This window comes from Pseudopipra pipra, chromosome 1, assembly GCF_036250125.1.
Source record: "Pseudopipra pipra isolate bDixPip1 chromosome 1, bDixPip1.hap1, whole genome shotgun sequence".
NCBI lineage: Eukaryota > Metazoa > Chordata > Aves > Passeriformes > Pipridae > Pseudopipra > Pseudopipra pipra.
The window spans coordinates 79996563-80010331 of NC_087549.1; positions in this window are offsets into that span (position 1 = coordinate 79996563).

Here is a 13769-nt window from a genome sequence, read left to right on the forward strand (position 1 = left end):
TCAAATCACTCATAGTAGTTTGCAAAACCATCATCAATATCTGCGAGCAGATCTGTTTGTTTTCTAACCTCTGTATTCACATGTTTTAAATTTTGGGTGGTTTTTTTGGAAAATTTAGTGAAATCATCATCTCCTCTATTCTAAATCCAATACCAGAGACAGATCAGTCAGGAGACTTGTAGGGATTTAGGTTTTAAATAGCACCCTAGATTAGAGTCCATGCTTTTAATATTTCAGTGGGATACAAAAGACACACAGAACTGCAGGCTGCAGAAGAATGACTCTCCTCACCTGGCAGGAAAGACTTCGGAGTGCAGGTATGTGCTCTACTCTAACCCCAAGGGCAAGTCACTTGAAGTCAACAAATGTTTCTATGTTTGGATGGCACAGTTGCTCCTCCTGGAACCTTGAAATCTGATCTTTCTGTATGGTGAAAAGAATAACACTGAAGTGTTACCAAAAGAAACACTCATTTTCAAGTCCATCTGTCCTTTAGCGATTCCAGCTAAAAGATCAGCATTTATGTTGTGTGCAGAACTATTATCATTAAGCTCTGAAAAAGATGTGTTAATCATCAGACAAGTTTTAGCCAAATAACAACATACTTAATTGCAACTCCAAATCATGTGATAGCTACAGGCAAGTTTCCTTTTAGAAATTAATGTTTCCGGAGTAGGGAAATATATACATAACTGAGGAAATGCCTATGCAGGTACCTTATACTAAAATTAAGTCTGTACTTAATATAAGAAGTCTTCACCATTTAATGTCCAGTTAGTGGTTTAAATAAAATCACTTTGTTACTTGGACAACTGCCCAACAAATAAGTACCCACATCATAAATATGAACACATAAAATCACTACTCATTAGGGTAGCAACCTTGTCAACAGACTCAACAGAAAAGGAAAGGAGAATTGCTTAGGTAACAGCATAACCTCTGATGCCAAAATAAAAATGAAAAGACAAACATTAGCACAGAAAAGCACCTAGGAAGTCACAAGAGTTTAAAATCAGTCAATCAGTTACATTTGATTGTCTCAAAATCAAATGAAAGCTAATGCATGTAGTGTGTTGTTTCCTTGCTGGTTTTCATAGTTTAGTCAAAATAAGACAAACGAAATTTCTTGCTGATAGTATAACAAACCACAGTTAAACCAATTCTTTAAAGTCACCATATATTACTTTTGTGTATAGCTTTATGCTTCTTTGTATAAAATTGCATATAATTGCATATTTCTGGCATTAACAAAAATGAAAGTGCTAGTTTTGTGTTTTGTTAGATATTTTGATAGCAACAGATGTAAATTATTTTCATCACTACTTGCAACTTAGAAATTGTTAAATTGATATTATTCCAAATCTAGCTGTAAAACTTTTCTGAGGTTTACATGCATATTGTTACCACAATGCTACTAGCAACATATATGTTGCAACACATATTTTGAAAAATATACTGATACATATACTGAATAAAATTAAATAGATACCTTTCTAGGAGCATATTCCTCTTTAACAAGATGTTTTTATGCAGGAGTCAGGAAGTGACCTAAAAGTCGTAGGAAAAGAATTTACCTTTAAACCCTGACCCTTCATCATTTCAGCACAATATGGCCTTTATTAACATAACAATATAATAGTATCATAAACTTCTAAACAATGATTCACAGTTCAATCATTTAATACTTTCTCTTTTTTTGTTCAAAAATGTCACAACATAGCATAAAATGAATTCTTCATACAGCTTGCTAAAAGATCATAGTATTCTAGCCTCAGGAAAAAAAGATTACAAAAGAAAAAAAAAAAAAACACAAACCAAACCAAACCAAAACCCACCAAAACAAAGAAACAAACAAAAAAATCAAGGAAGACTCAAAAGAGCCCAAACTCTTGTAAAGCTTATCTTTAAACTGCACATGAGACAAGAAGCTTGAGTATATTGTCTTGTCAGATCATTTATTGTGCTACATTCTGATCCCCAAAAAGCAAATATTCAAGAGTTCCAACTTCTGGCATTTTTTAATTATGCTTCTGTGCAGTATAACATGAAGTTATAAGGTATAATGAAGGCCTACGGGAGACTATTAGCATAGTTTTTTTAGGACCTAGCAAACAATTTTTAATATTCATTTTGTCATAAATGCCATATGCAGAATTAGTAATTAAGAGACACAGAAGAAAGAATACAACCCTGAAAAACAAAGTATCATAATTTAACATTTTTAATATAATATTGCCCTTGATTAGTTTTTTATTTTAAGTACAAAAAAAAAAAGGAAATTTCTTTAAAATGTCTCAGGTCTATTAGGTCTCAGGACAGTTAAATTGTATGGAAAATAAAAATGTACGGTACACTCAGAGAGAATACCATGACAGTCTCCTAAGTTTCATTGTGAAGAAAAGAACACTCCTGAATTTTTGAAAAATTGGCATAACTTAAATGAGTCAAAAAATGTAATATTTAATGCTACATTGTGAAGACTATAGGATGATGCATAGGACATAACTCACTATTAATAGGTACTTGGAAGAAGCTGATAACTGCAGAAAATCTCTTCTATAGGTATTATACAGTAGCTTAAAAGCTATAAAAGCTGTCTAGTCTAACAGCAATTACACATAGCAAGTTCTAGAGATAATAACCTCTATTCCATCTCCATCATAAATGCCTCTTTGGAGTTTTGGCCAATCACTTATCTGTGTTCATCACTATGATGGAGAGATTAATTACAGAATGAATATATTTCACCTTCAATTTATAAATTACTCATGCAAAGCTTACAGTTTCCTTGCATTTCTCCCGCATAATTAATCATTTAATTCTCAGCTAACAATTTTGTTTTCCACTGAAACTCAGGCAACACCAGCTAATTTTTCTTGAAAAATGTATGATAATATGTGGGGTTTTTTTTCTGATTGTATAAGTCTAGTTTTTAAACAATTGAAATTCTGTTACCGGCCAAAAAATATTGGCAGAAATATAATGGGAAATATCTCAGTTGACATTAAAGAACATGAAATAATTTCAGTAAGAACTACCAAATAATAATTGTATTTATTTAATTTTTATTCATTGGCATTCCCTAGACCTGTAAGAAGTATCATACTAATGTTCATACCATTCTATTAGAAAGCAACCGGATGTTAACCATAAGAGCTAGAAAAAGAATTTATTTACAGTGACTATATGCTTTCTACAAAAGGTATTAAAAACATTATATTTTTATAAGATCATTTTGCTATTTTTGTTTTATTTGGGTCTGGAAGAACAATTCCAAGGTTTTCAGTAAATTTGACAAACTTGAAAGATGACCACTCCCATTGAAAGGTCAAAAGATTTTCCCTAGAACAACCTTTTACTCCACAGTGAGAACCAAGACAGAGAGAGATGGAAATAGCGCTTGCAGAGAGTAGCAGTTGCATTTTCACTGTGTCAAGTAATATTTAAATAGAAAATACTGGCCAAAAGGAAAAAAAAAAATCAACCCAAAACATTCCAGCCTACAGAGTTGAAGTCGCTGCAAATGGATTAGACAAACCTTCTATGGATCACCAGAAAAGCAAAAAAAAACCAGAGTAAGACAGCTGTTGTGTTCATTAAAGGCATACTGCTTTTCTCAAAATGACATTCTTTCTGGGTCAAGCTTACAGAAAGTCAGGTTTTCTGGTGAACGCAATATGCTTTGTTGGTGTAACCTTCACATCATACAGGCAAGATACAATTTTGTTATTTTATGAAAGCATGCTATATTTAAAAGTTATTTTGGATTTAAATCCTTATTTCTCACTTTAATTGCAGGAATAAGAGAGAGAAATTAATCTTATTAAGATAGTCAGAATATTGAAAGCAGCACTCATATAACAGTCATATTCTGAAGTTTCAATCCTTTTAGAATAAGTATTTTTTTTTGTTTTCAAGGTATAAATTAGAAATGCCCCTGCAGATTCTGACAAAATAACAACTGAGAAGCAAGAACATTGTGCTTTATTACAAGAGACAGGTATTGCTACAGAGTTAGCCTCTGTCATATGACAGAGATACTACATTTAGGTCATGTACCTACTGACTTTCCTTCAGATATGCTGCAAATATACAAGTAAGTGAATAGCCATATCAAGATGTGCTTTGTTTCATTGTTTAGCTTTCTGTGCATCTTTAATGTGGAATATTTTTAAAAATAAACTCCTTTACGTTGAATGGAAGCATTCAGAAAAGAACTTGAACATACTGCGATGGAAAGCCAATTTAAAAAGCACTTCATTTAAACAGTAATATATGCACCCTTAATTTCAAAACGCATTCATCTCAGACTTATTTGTAAACTCTGAAAATTACATTTAACTTTATTTTCAAGCTAGAAATCATCCTTTACAATTATTTGTTTTTGAAATAAGACAAGTTAATCCTTAAAAAAGACTATTTCATTATCTACTTACCTTGAGTATGCACTAGTTCATTTCTGAAGAACCAGCATCCAGTTTCTGCTTCATAGCTACTGTTGGATTTCTATTTTCCTGTGAAAAAGAATAGAAAAGAGGGATAAAGAGGGAAACTGCATTACAATAGAAGTAGTTAAAAGATGGAAGTGTCAAACAAATTTAGGGAAAACCTTCATCTAAGTCATACATTGAATTTAAAAAAAAAAAAAATAGAGCACTTCTAATCTAACCAGTTTTACAGAAATCATTCAGTTTCTCTTGAGCAATGCATAAGTAAATCAATTAGTAACCAGGGAATACAAGCTTAATTCTTGTATGTCATTCAGGAAAACAGCATGGTGTTTCTAATTTATTTGCTGTTACTTTTTCATGTGAATCAGAACTGAGAGAGTTTCTGCATGGCAAAAGAACTTTTAAATTTAAAAAATTATTTGGGTTAAACTGTTACTGTTGTGTCATTTTCTGTAACAATAATTCTCTAATTATTATTCCCAGAGCCCTAAGTTACTAGGTAGCCATACACAATACCTCCAGGTACGTACAATAGGTTAGGTCTAGGTTATGTATGCCCCAAAGCCTTTTCCTCCATTTCAGAAAAAATCTGTTCATATGGAAGGTTGTTCTGCAGAAGACCAATACAGACAACAAATCTTTATTTTTGGGTTAGGAGGATGTATAATGTGGGTTTTCTTCTGTCAGGAATGGAAAAGGAAGCAGTTGTATGTAAGAGCGACCCTGAATTTTTTTAACACTTAATAGGTTTTTTCCATATAATTCTCTTACCATTTAATTGATAGAGAGGGAATTAAAGAAATATTAGCTCAAGATGATTATACAACAGTAAATAATTTCTAGTGTAAAAACCTGAGCCAAATCAGGATGCAGTATAGAACTGAAGTACACACTGTACTGCATCCTCAGATGTCCTATCATCTTGAGATGTAAAGACTCACAGCTTTTAAACAACAAAAAATACAGCTTTGATTAAAGTAAATCTTGTGAGTGAATCACAAGGTGGTCAAACAGTAAAATAGTATGTATAAGGTAAAATAGTTTCCAAATAAACTACACTTTTTAATCTAAGAAAAACACAGCTAGCTTCATATACAATTACCTTAAACTGCTCAGAGGTGATATTCCATCATTTTTGAAGGTATTTCTCTTCCCTTTTTGTGTCATTTAGATACATATGAACACACTAAATTTTGTGCTGTATATATTTTTGGCAGTTTACAGAAGAAATCACAGTAATGCACAAGCTCCTACACAGATTTTGTTTAATAAGATAATAAAAAAATTATGTGCGTACAGTAAGACAGTTGTATATATGACATACATACACAATCTATGAAATTTCATATAAAAATATTACTACATATATAATAAAACATCCCTCTGAATGCAAGCATGTTTTGGGATGTAGGAGTAGGAAGCTGTATGATTTGAACACTAGATTAAAATAAATAAATAAATTCCTAAAGGAATTAGAGATACCAAAAAAAGTGATTAATACTAAACATTTTTATACCATGAAAAAACATTAGCCTATGCATCAAAAACAAAGGAAACAGTGAGAAACCTAGCAGACATTGACAGTGGGAGTGTGTACCTCTGATTGTGTCACAAGATATGCTGACCAAGATATGACATTTGTATCATTTCTCCTGAATGAGCATTTTCTGGTATCTAAGGAAGGGTGAGTGCACACTAAATATTTAGCACAATTTAGCTTAAAGAGTCAGCCAACAAGAAGGAACAAATGGACTGGAAATTAGCCTCCTACAGGCTCATAAGTCTTCCAATAACTCAGAGAACTATTACAAAAAAACACACCTGTTTTTATTTATTTGATCTTCAAAAATATATTTTCTTATTTCTATTGTTTATGTCAGTGCAATATCTAGAAGGTCTCCAGTTCAGTGGCTTTCTGAAAACAAGTTCTACCATTAATATATTATTATTGTCCCGTAAACACCTTATTTTGTTTGAGTTCTGAGGTTAGGTACCAAAGGGAATTAATGACTAAAAGAATGAACTATATTCTTTCCCTTGACAGATGCATAACTTTGCTTACAGAGTTAAGCAAAGTTAATTAACAAGTTAAGAGATCTGGAGTATTTATCTCAGTCTACTTTAGTAGACTGAGTCATTAGTTACAAAAACCTTTCCTGCTATTACAACTGAGATGAAGTGGGGAAGTAAATTTGTCAGTTTACTTCCATAATTTAAAGAAAACTTATTTCAGAAATAAATACATCACTTTGTCTCGGAAAAAAAAATCTACAAAACACAACTGGCAGGAGGCATTATTATTATCCCTTCAGTAATGACTGAAAAAAAAAAAAATCAGTTATTTGGCAGCCCAGGAGACATTTGCAAACTGATAATACTAGCATAAAAAATTATCAATTTTTAGTAAATATATAATAGTAATATAATAGTTAAATTACAGTTAGAGAGGTTAGGACTGGTACACATCACAAGCCATTACTTGGCACTAACCATTGCCTGGATTTGTCTACATACTGTTAGGTTACTATCCAGAGTGGACAGGTTGATTTTAAAGTGGCATTAAGGATCATGTGTAATGAAACATAATATTTGAACCTTGGTTTCATTATTAAAAATTATCAAAAGGATATTTCACCTCTCCCCCAGGCAAAACTTGGTTTAATTAAGTTGAAGGCAAAATCTTTGATTGCGACATAATTTATCAAAAATCGTCAAGTCCCTGTCTGTGGAAGCAGAAACTTCTTTGCTAGGACAGCAAGCTCTTTTTCTTTCTGTTATGTTGAACTTCCACCGGAACATGAGGGCAAACTTCTTTACTGTGTGGGTGACAGAGCACTAAAACAGACTAACCAGAGAGGTTGTGGAAGATATTAAAAAATTGTCCAGATGCAATTCTGTGTCATGTGCTCTAGGTTGACCCTGCTTGAGCAGGGAGGTTGAACTAGATGACCCACTGTGGTCCCTTCCAACCTTATGCATTCTATGAATCTATGATTATGTTTGTTTGTTTGTTGTTTTTGTTTTTTTTTGTTTTGTTTTTGAATGTTAAAATTATTCCATTTAAAATATCAATATATGCAATTTCAGCATGATGTCTCCATTTATTTTTTTGTTACTTAGAGGTGTGCTCCCTAAAAGTCCAATACTGTACATATGAATAACCGTCTGATTACTTTTACTCTCTAAGAATATTTACTACTTATATGAAATAAGAATACTCACAGCTATCTATTGTTTTGATAGTCAATATCTATTGACTATCAAAGCATATTGATGCTTATATATTGATATATATATATATATATCAAATATATATATATAATATCTATTGACTATCTTCTGCATCTGAGGTACACGGTTACTTAACTCTACTTGGACAAGTCATTGGTTTCTGTATTTGAAGCTGCCCGGAAAGGCTGCTGTCAGTGTTTAGCTTCTTTTTCAAACCGGCAGTACACTCTAGGATATTTAAAGTCCCTTGAGACACATATTCTAGAATTTAGAGAAAAACAATACAGGATGGAAATAAAACTGATGCCAAGAAGTTATTAATATATTTAATAATGCAGAATCTCTTGGTCTGTAACCAAAGGGGAAAATATTTACACTGTTACTGACACCTTTTCTTCTCTCATTCTTTTTAGAAATAAGTAATTTCTTCGTTAACAAAAGTTACAATGGATTTCAGTATTAGGTATCATAAAAAAAATGAATTAATTAACTTGCTTCTGACTTAAGTTAAGAGGCTACACAGAGTAGTTAATTCCTTGCCTAATTTATCTTGGAAAGGTGTTGTAAAAGTGTTTAATTGTCTTGTTAACCTTGTGCATTTGGAAGACACATTAAATAATGCTGTTTAACGAGTACACTTTTATACACTTTTATATATAGTGCATTACATAAAAATTGTATGTACTACTTTGGAGAAAATTATTTCAAGAAACATTGTGATTATATCATATTTTGTCCCTTTCAAAGCAACTGTTTGCAAGAAAATTATACCATGCATTTTATATCTTCATGATCTACACATGGCCAATTTTTTGAGTCATTAACCATTAACATTTCAGTCTCTCACACCTAGGAGAACTAAAAACTGCTGAAACTGGAAAGTAATTACTGGAAAGCAAAGGAAGGAACATTAATAAGTAGGAGAAATCCTGTGATTTTTTTTTGCCTAATAACAAATCTCCAAAATTAAGTACCTATACTTATCTCAAACCATTCAATAAAGATAATTTAAGATTTGGTTTGTAACTGAAACTGTGATATTTTATTAGCCAACCAAATGCTAGCTTTGAATAAACCTAATCTAAAGTTATGTTAAAAAAAAATAAGCATTTCAGATATTTCAAAGTGTCTGAGGCAAGGGATAGAATTAAAACCTAAGTAACAAAATTAATGTGACATTTGTTCATTATTATGATGCAATAAACTGAAAACTAGAAATGTACAGCAAATAACCAGGGGAGAGAGAACAGAAAGAGGACTACCAGATGCAAAAGTCTTTCAAATAAATGTTGATGTTAGCTTTTAACCTTAGTAGAGAGACAACATTCACAGAAGTGGATATCTCAGTTCAGTAACAGGCACTTACAAGACCACACGCGGAATCTGTGTCCAGGTTTGGACCCCTGTACAAGGAAGATAATGCGCTGGAGTGATTCCAGCAAAGGGCCACAAGGGTGAGGAAAAGTTTGCCTTTAAGAAGAGAAAGTGTAAGAGTGATTTAATTGCTATATACATCTACCTTGAAGGGAGACATGGTGAGTTTACCATAACTAATGGTCAGATGCCCATCCAGCCACTCTCTCACTCCCCCTTTACAACAGATCCAGGATAAAAAAGGATGAAAAGGTTCATGAGCTGAAATAAAGACAGGGACATCTCAGAATCACAGAATCACAGAATATTCTGTGTTGGAAGGGACCCACAAGGATCATCGAGTCCAACTCTTAAGTGAATGGCCCATACAGGGATCAAACCCATAACCTTGGTGCTATTAGCACCATGCTCTAACTACTGAGCTCTACTCTCTTACCAATTACCATCAAAGGGAAAAAAGAAAACTAAATAATTTCTAAATAAAAGAGATTTGAGTACTATGTGTCCGTACTGGGCAGCTGCAGCCACTCCACACAGGTTTTACTGCCCACTGTAAACACCTTGTGAGTAAACTCATCTCCACATTCTCCATCCCTTAAAGTCCTATCCCTTAGGTGCTGCACAACATGATGTTGGATTTGCTGTGAGCACAGATTGGACTGATAGACCCCTAGATAACTTGCAAACAAGCAAGTTTCGGGTCAATATATTTATTTACAAGTTGTACAGACCACTTTTGAAATACCTGCTTGGGGCTCTTAATAATGCTAGAAATTATTATATGAAATGAATCACTGGATGGTCAGCACATTTCTGACCCCTGGCAAACTCAGAGTCTGGGAATAATGTAAAGTGTCACTAGGGTTTTTAGAGAGCCCAAAATTATTCTTGTTTGTATACGTAAAACTTAAGCTGAAGAATCAGTAGGAAACATATATGATAGATTTTACATCAATATCTATTTTTGTGTAAAAGGGAATATAATAAAATAATAATAAATGCATTACTTGTTTCAAGATCTGTGACATTTCAAGAAACTCGAAAGATTAGCAGGCCTGTAGGAGAGAGCTTTAGCTTCTTCCTAGTCCAGATGTATTTGAGATTCCTTGTGAACTTTTGACTCAAACTGCTTCAGAACAACTTTTTCTTTTTTTTTTCCCAGCAGTTTGAGGGTAATGGTCATTAATTTGTCCTATGGCCTCAAACATAGCCACCCTGCTGATACACATTTTTCATATGAATGTTTCACTTAGGCACTTCTATCTAAACTAAGAGCTATTGTGTTGTTTTCTGGAAAAACTATGCAGAGACTAAGTACAATACCTTTCTCTGTTCATGGGAAAAAGAAAACCCTTTATAATTAAGAAGTTTTATATTTCATGGGGGTTTTTTGTAGCTTGCAAAAAAAAAAAAAAAAGAAAAAATGAAAACAAACACACAAAACCCAAAAAAACCCGACAACACAAAAAACCCTTGCCAAAAAACCCAATGGCAATCCACAAGCACTCCACATTAAAGGTTAAATTGAAATGCCAAAAAGCACAGTTTAAGTGGTTAAATGGTTACAGAAGGTAGCTAGACATGATAACACAGCAATTGTGATTATGCCATGGAAAGGAAGCCTTACAATTAAGCTAAGTTTCTCAAAGTTATAGTAGAAAAATAACAAACTAAAAGTGCAGTCACAATCTAATCTGGCCATCCTTAAAGCCCAAATAGAAATCAGATTTTACATGTGTTTCACACGTGAAAAGAAAAAGAAAAAATACCTAGTCCATAAAGACATTTTGGAAATAAGAAGACTAAACTAAACAAATCTCAATGGTTCTGACAATGTAGGCAGTATTAAACTTCTGAACACTGCTCACAATTAATTCCCATCTTTCTAATTTGATTACCTTTGCAAATTCAACTTGCATCTTAATTAAGTTCTGGCAATGAGAATCCAGAATTTTCTCATGATAAGCCAGGCAAGACTTTACTTAATGAAATGTCACAGTGACATTGGTAGTATTGATCTTGTTGCCCAACTACCTTATGGAATGTTAGTTTTAAAGAAGAAAAGTTAAAGGATCAGACCAGTTGAAAATGTTAAGAGAGGAAATTGACTGAACTTGTGTATGTCAGGTTCCAATAATTATTAAGTATTCTAGTGATATTTTAGTTTTAGAGAATTGCAAAGTCTAATTTCTATCTTCCTAAGTGTTATAAGTCCTCATTCCCCTCACAAAGATATTAATTGTCTTTATTGGCAAGTTAGTTTTTCTGTTGTAAGAATGAAGATATTAGCTGCTTCTCCCTTTTTAAATGCTTCTCTCCCTCTAAAATACTGTATCCATCTCAATATTCCCCTCAAGATTTCCTTCTTATTATGGTTTTTTCCTTCTCATTTCTTTTAGATCACAACCCTTCCTCATCTCATCCAGTGAAAACAGTAAAATCTTTTCACTCTTTTTGCATTCTTTTTGTACCTCACATTTAAGTTTCCACAGTTCTGAAAAAAACCTAACTTCCTTTTGGCTCACCTCATAGATGCTTTCAGTTCTCTGTTGTTCCATTTCTCTTCCATCTGATTAGGCTGCTCTTGGTTTCAGGCCATGTTTCCCCCGTAACAGCCCTGAAAGTTCAATTTTCAGTAGTCTGGCTCCTTTCCCCACACTTTGAGAGTTGAAGTTAAACAGAGTTTCAAACCACCATTGTTTTTCCTAGTTTTATAGTGATGATTTTCTAGTCAAAACATTTCAGATATTTTTCTCACTTTAAGGTCCTATAATTAAATTAATGACATTTCTATAATGAAATTTGTGAAACTGTTAGATCTTTCATGTAATAGGCAGTATATATTCAGACAATTTGCATTCTTCTACCTATTTTGGTTAGGATCTTACATACTTATTCAGTGCTGACTGTCAATGCACAATGCACATACCTCAAATATTTTTCTCCAAAATTATCTATTGGCCTGCTTGCAGTTCTACCAACCTTAAAGCTTAGACACCATCTTTGCTGAAATACTCTTAATTGTTTTCTTCTTTTGAGACAGATAAAATGAATCTACATAATTAAATTTAAAAAAAAAAATCATTTACTTTTTAGTCCCCTTGTATTCAGAGTATCTGGCTAGGAAAAAAAAACTTTTCAGCTGAGTTTTAAAATTAATCTAAGGTGACAAAGAGAAGACTGTTAGGCAGCAGGAAATGTAAAACAGTGGGTTCTTTTACTAATGACACAGTGCAAAAGACCAGTACTGCGTGAATCTCTGTAAACTGGTGTGGAGGAGGTAGTTCACAATTGCAATTAATAATCAAGTGTTTTGTAATTAAGTTTATAGTACATATTTAACAGAAAACAGTATGGCAGCAACCCACTGAGTTAGTAATGGTTTCTAAATATATAAACAACTTCTCTTGACAATATATTTCAGAGCTCTTAAAGAACCCAATAAATTAGTATGTTTATCTAATATTATGACAAAGTTTTTCAATGGTACTTAGAACTTTTTTGAAGAAATTAAAAAAAAGATACTCCTCATGTACTTACACAAACAAATTTACTTTTTTTTTTTTTTTTTTTTTACAATAGACCTAACTCACAGACCAGAAAATTACAAGAAACAAAACAAACCAAGGCTATTTTGCTTGGTTTTACTGTGGCTGTCTTTAATCAGAAATTAGGCCTAATTCTTTTCCTTTCCATCATAAATCAATATAAAATGCAATTCAGTTAAAAGAAAAAGCAATAACTGTTTTATAAATTGCCATAAATTAACAAAATATTTCCATAATCTAGTTTATGTTTCTGTATATTTTCTCAAAATAAATCCTGGATATATGGCAACTCTGCGCAAACTAAGAATACTTGGAATTGGTGCATGGTACTTTGAAAGCATGTTACGACTATAATTCCTTGATATGATGATCAAAATATTATTTCTGAATTGTGAGAAATTGCTGTAGTATTACAAATCACGTTTTTTAAACATACTAGCTAAAAAAGCCACAAGTTATCTGCTGGTGACCCATGACGACATATCCACAGATTTAGGTAAGGAGCTAATGTGGGTGTTTTTGAAGAATGGATACATTAAGACATGAGATGGACCTTAACATAGTCACCTGGGGCAACAAAATAACTTTACACTGATGGTTACTTTGTCCAGGCTATATCCCTGGAAACCTATAATGCTTGCAACTCACCTCCACTAAAGTATAAGTTTTTTGGTCATGGCCAGTCATAAGCAGAGGTGATAATTTCTAACATTAGCACTTTGCTTGCCCATCCTACCAGCAGTATCAGAAACAGGGATTCTTATCCATCTCCATTCTTCTCCATGATTTCTTGATAATAAGATAAAATAAGACTCTGGTATAGGGTCCTTGAGCAATGATGTTCAGTTTTGGCCACACTGTCAAGCAGTTTTTATTCAGGCCATGTCTACATGCTGCTCCATCACACTGATCCATACCACATGCTCTTCCAGCATCACCAACTTTATATTTTGCTTGCCCAGTTTTCTGCAAAAATTTCTAAATTCCTTATTCCATCTGTTAGGGCGCATATATTCCATGTAAGACATACCGTAGAAAGTTCATATCTGTCTTGCCTCAAAGTAGTTGTACCCAGTCAGCTGGGGATGGAACATGTTCAAGTACACTGGTTACCTGACACTGTTTCCATAGGGAATTACAGCATAGGAAAACAATCTTTGAAGAC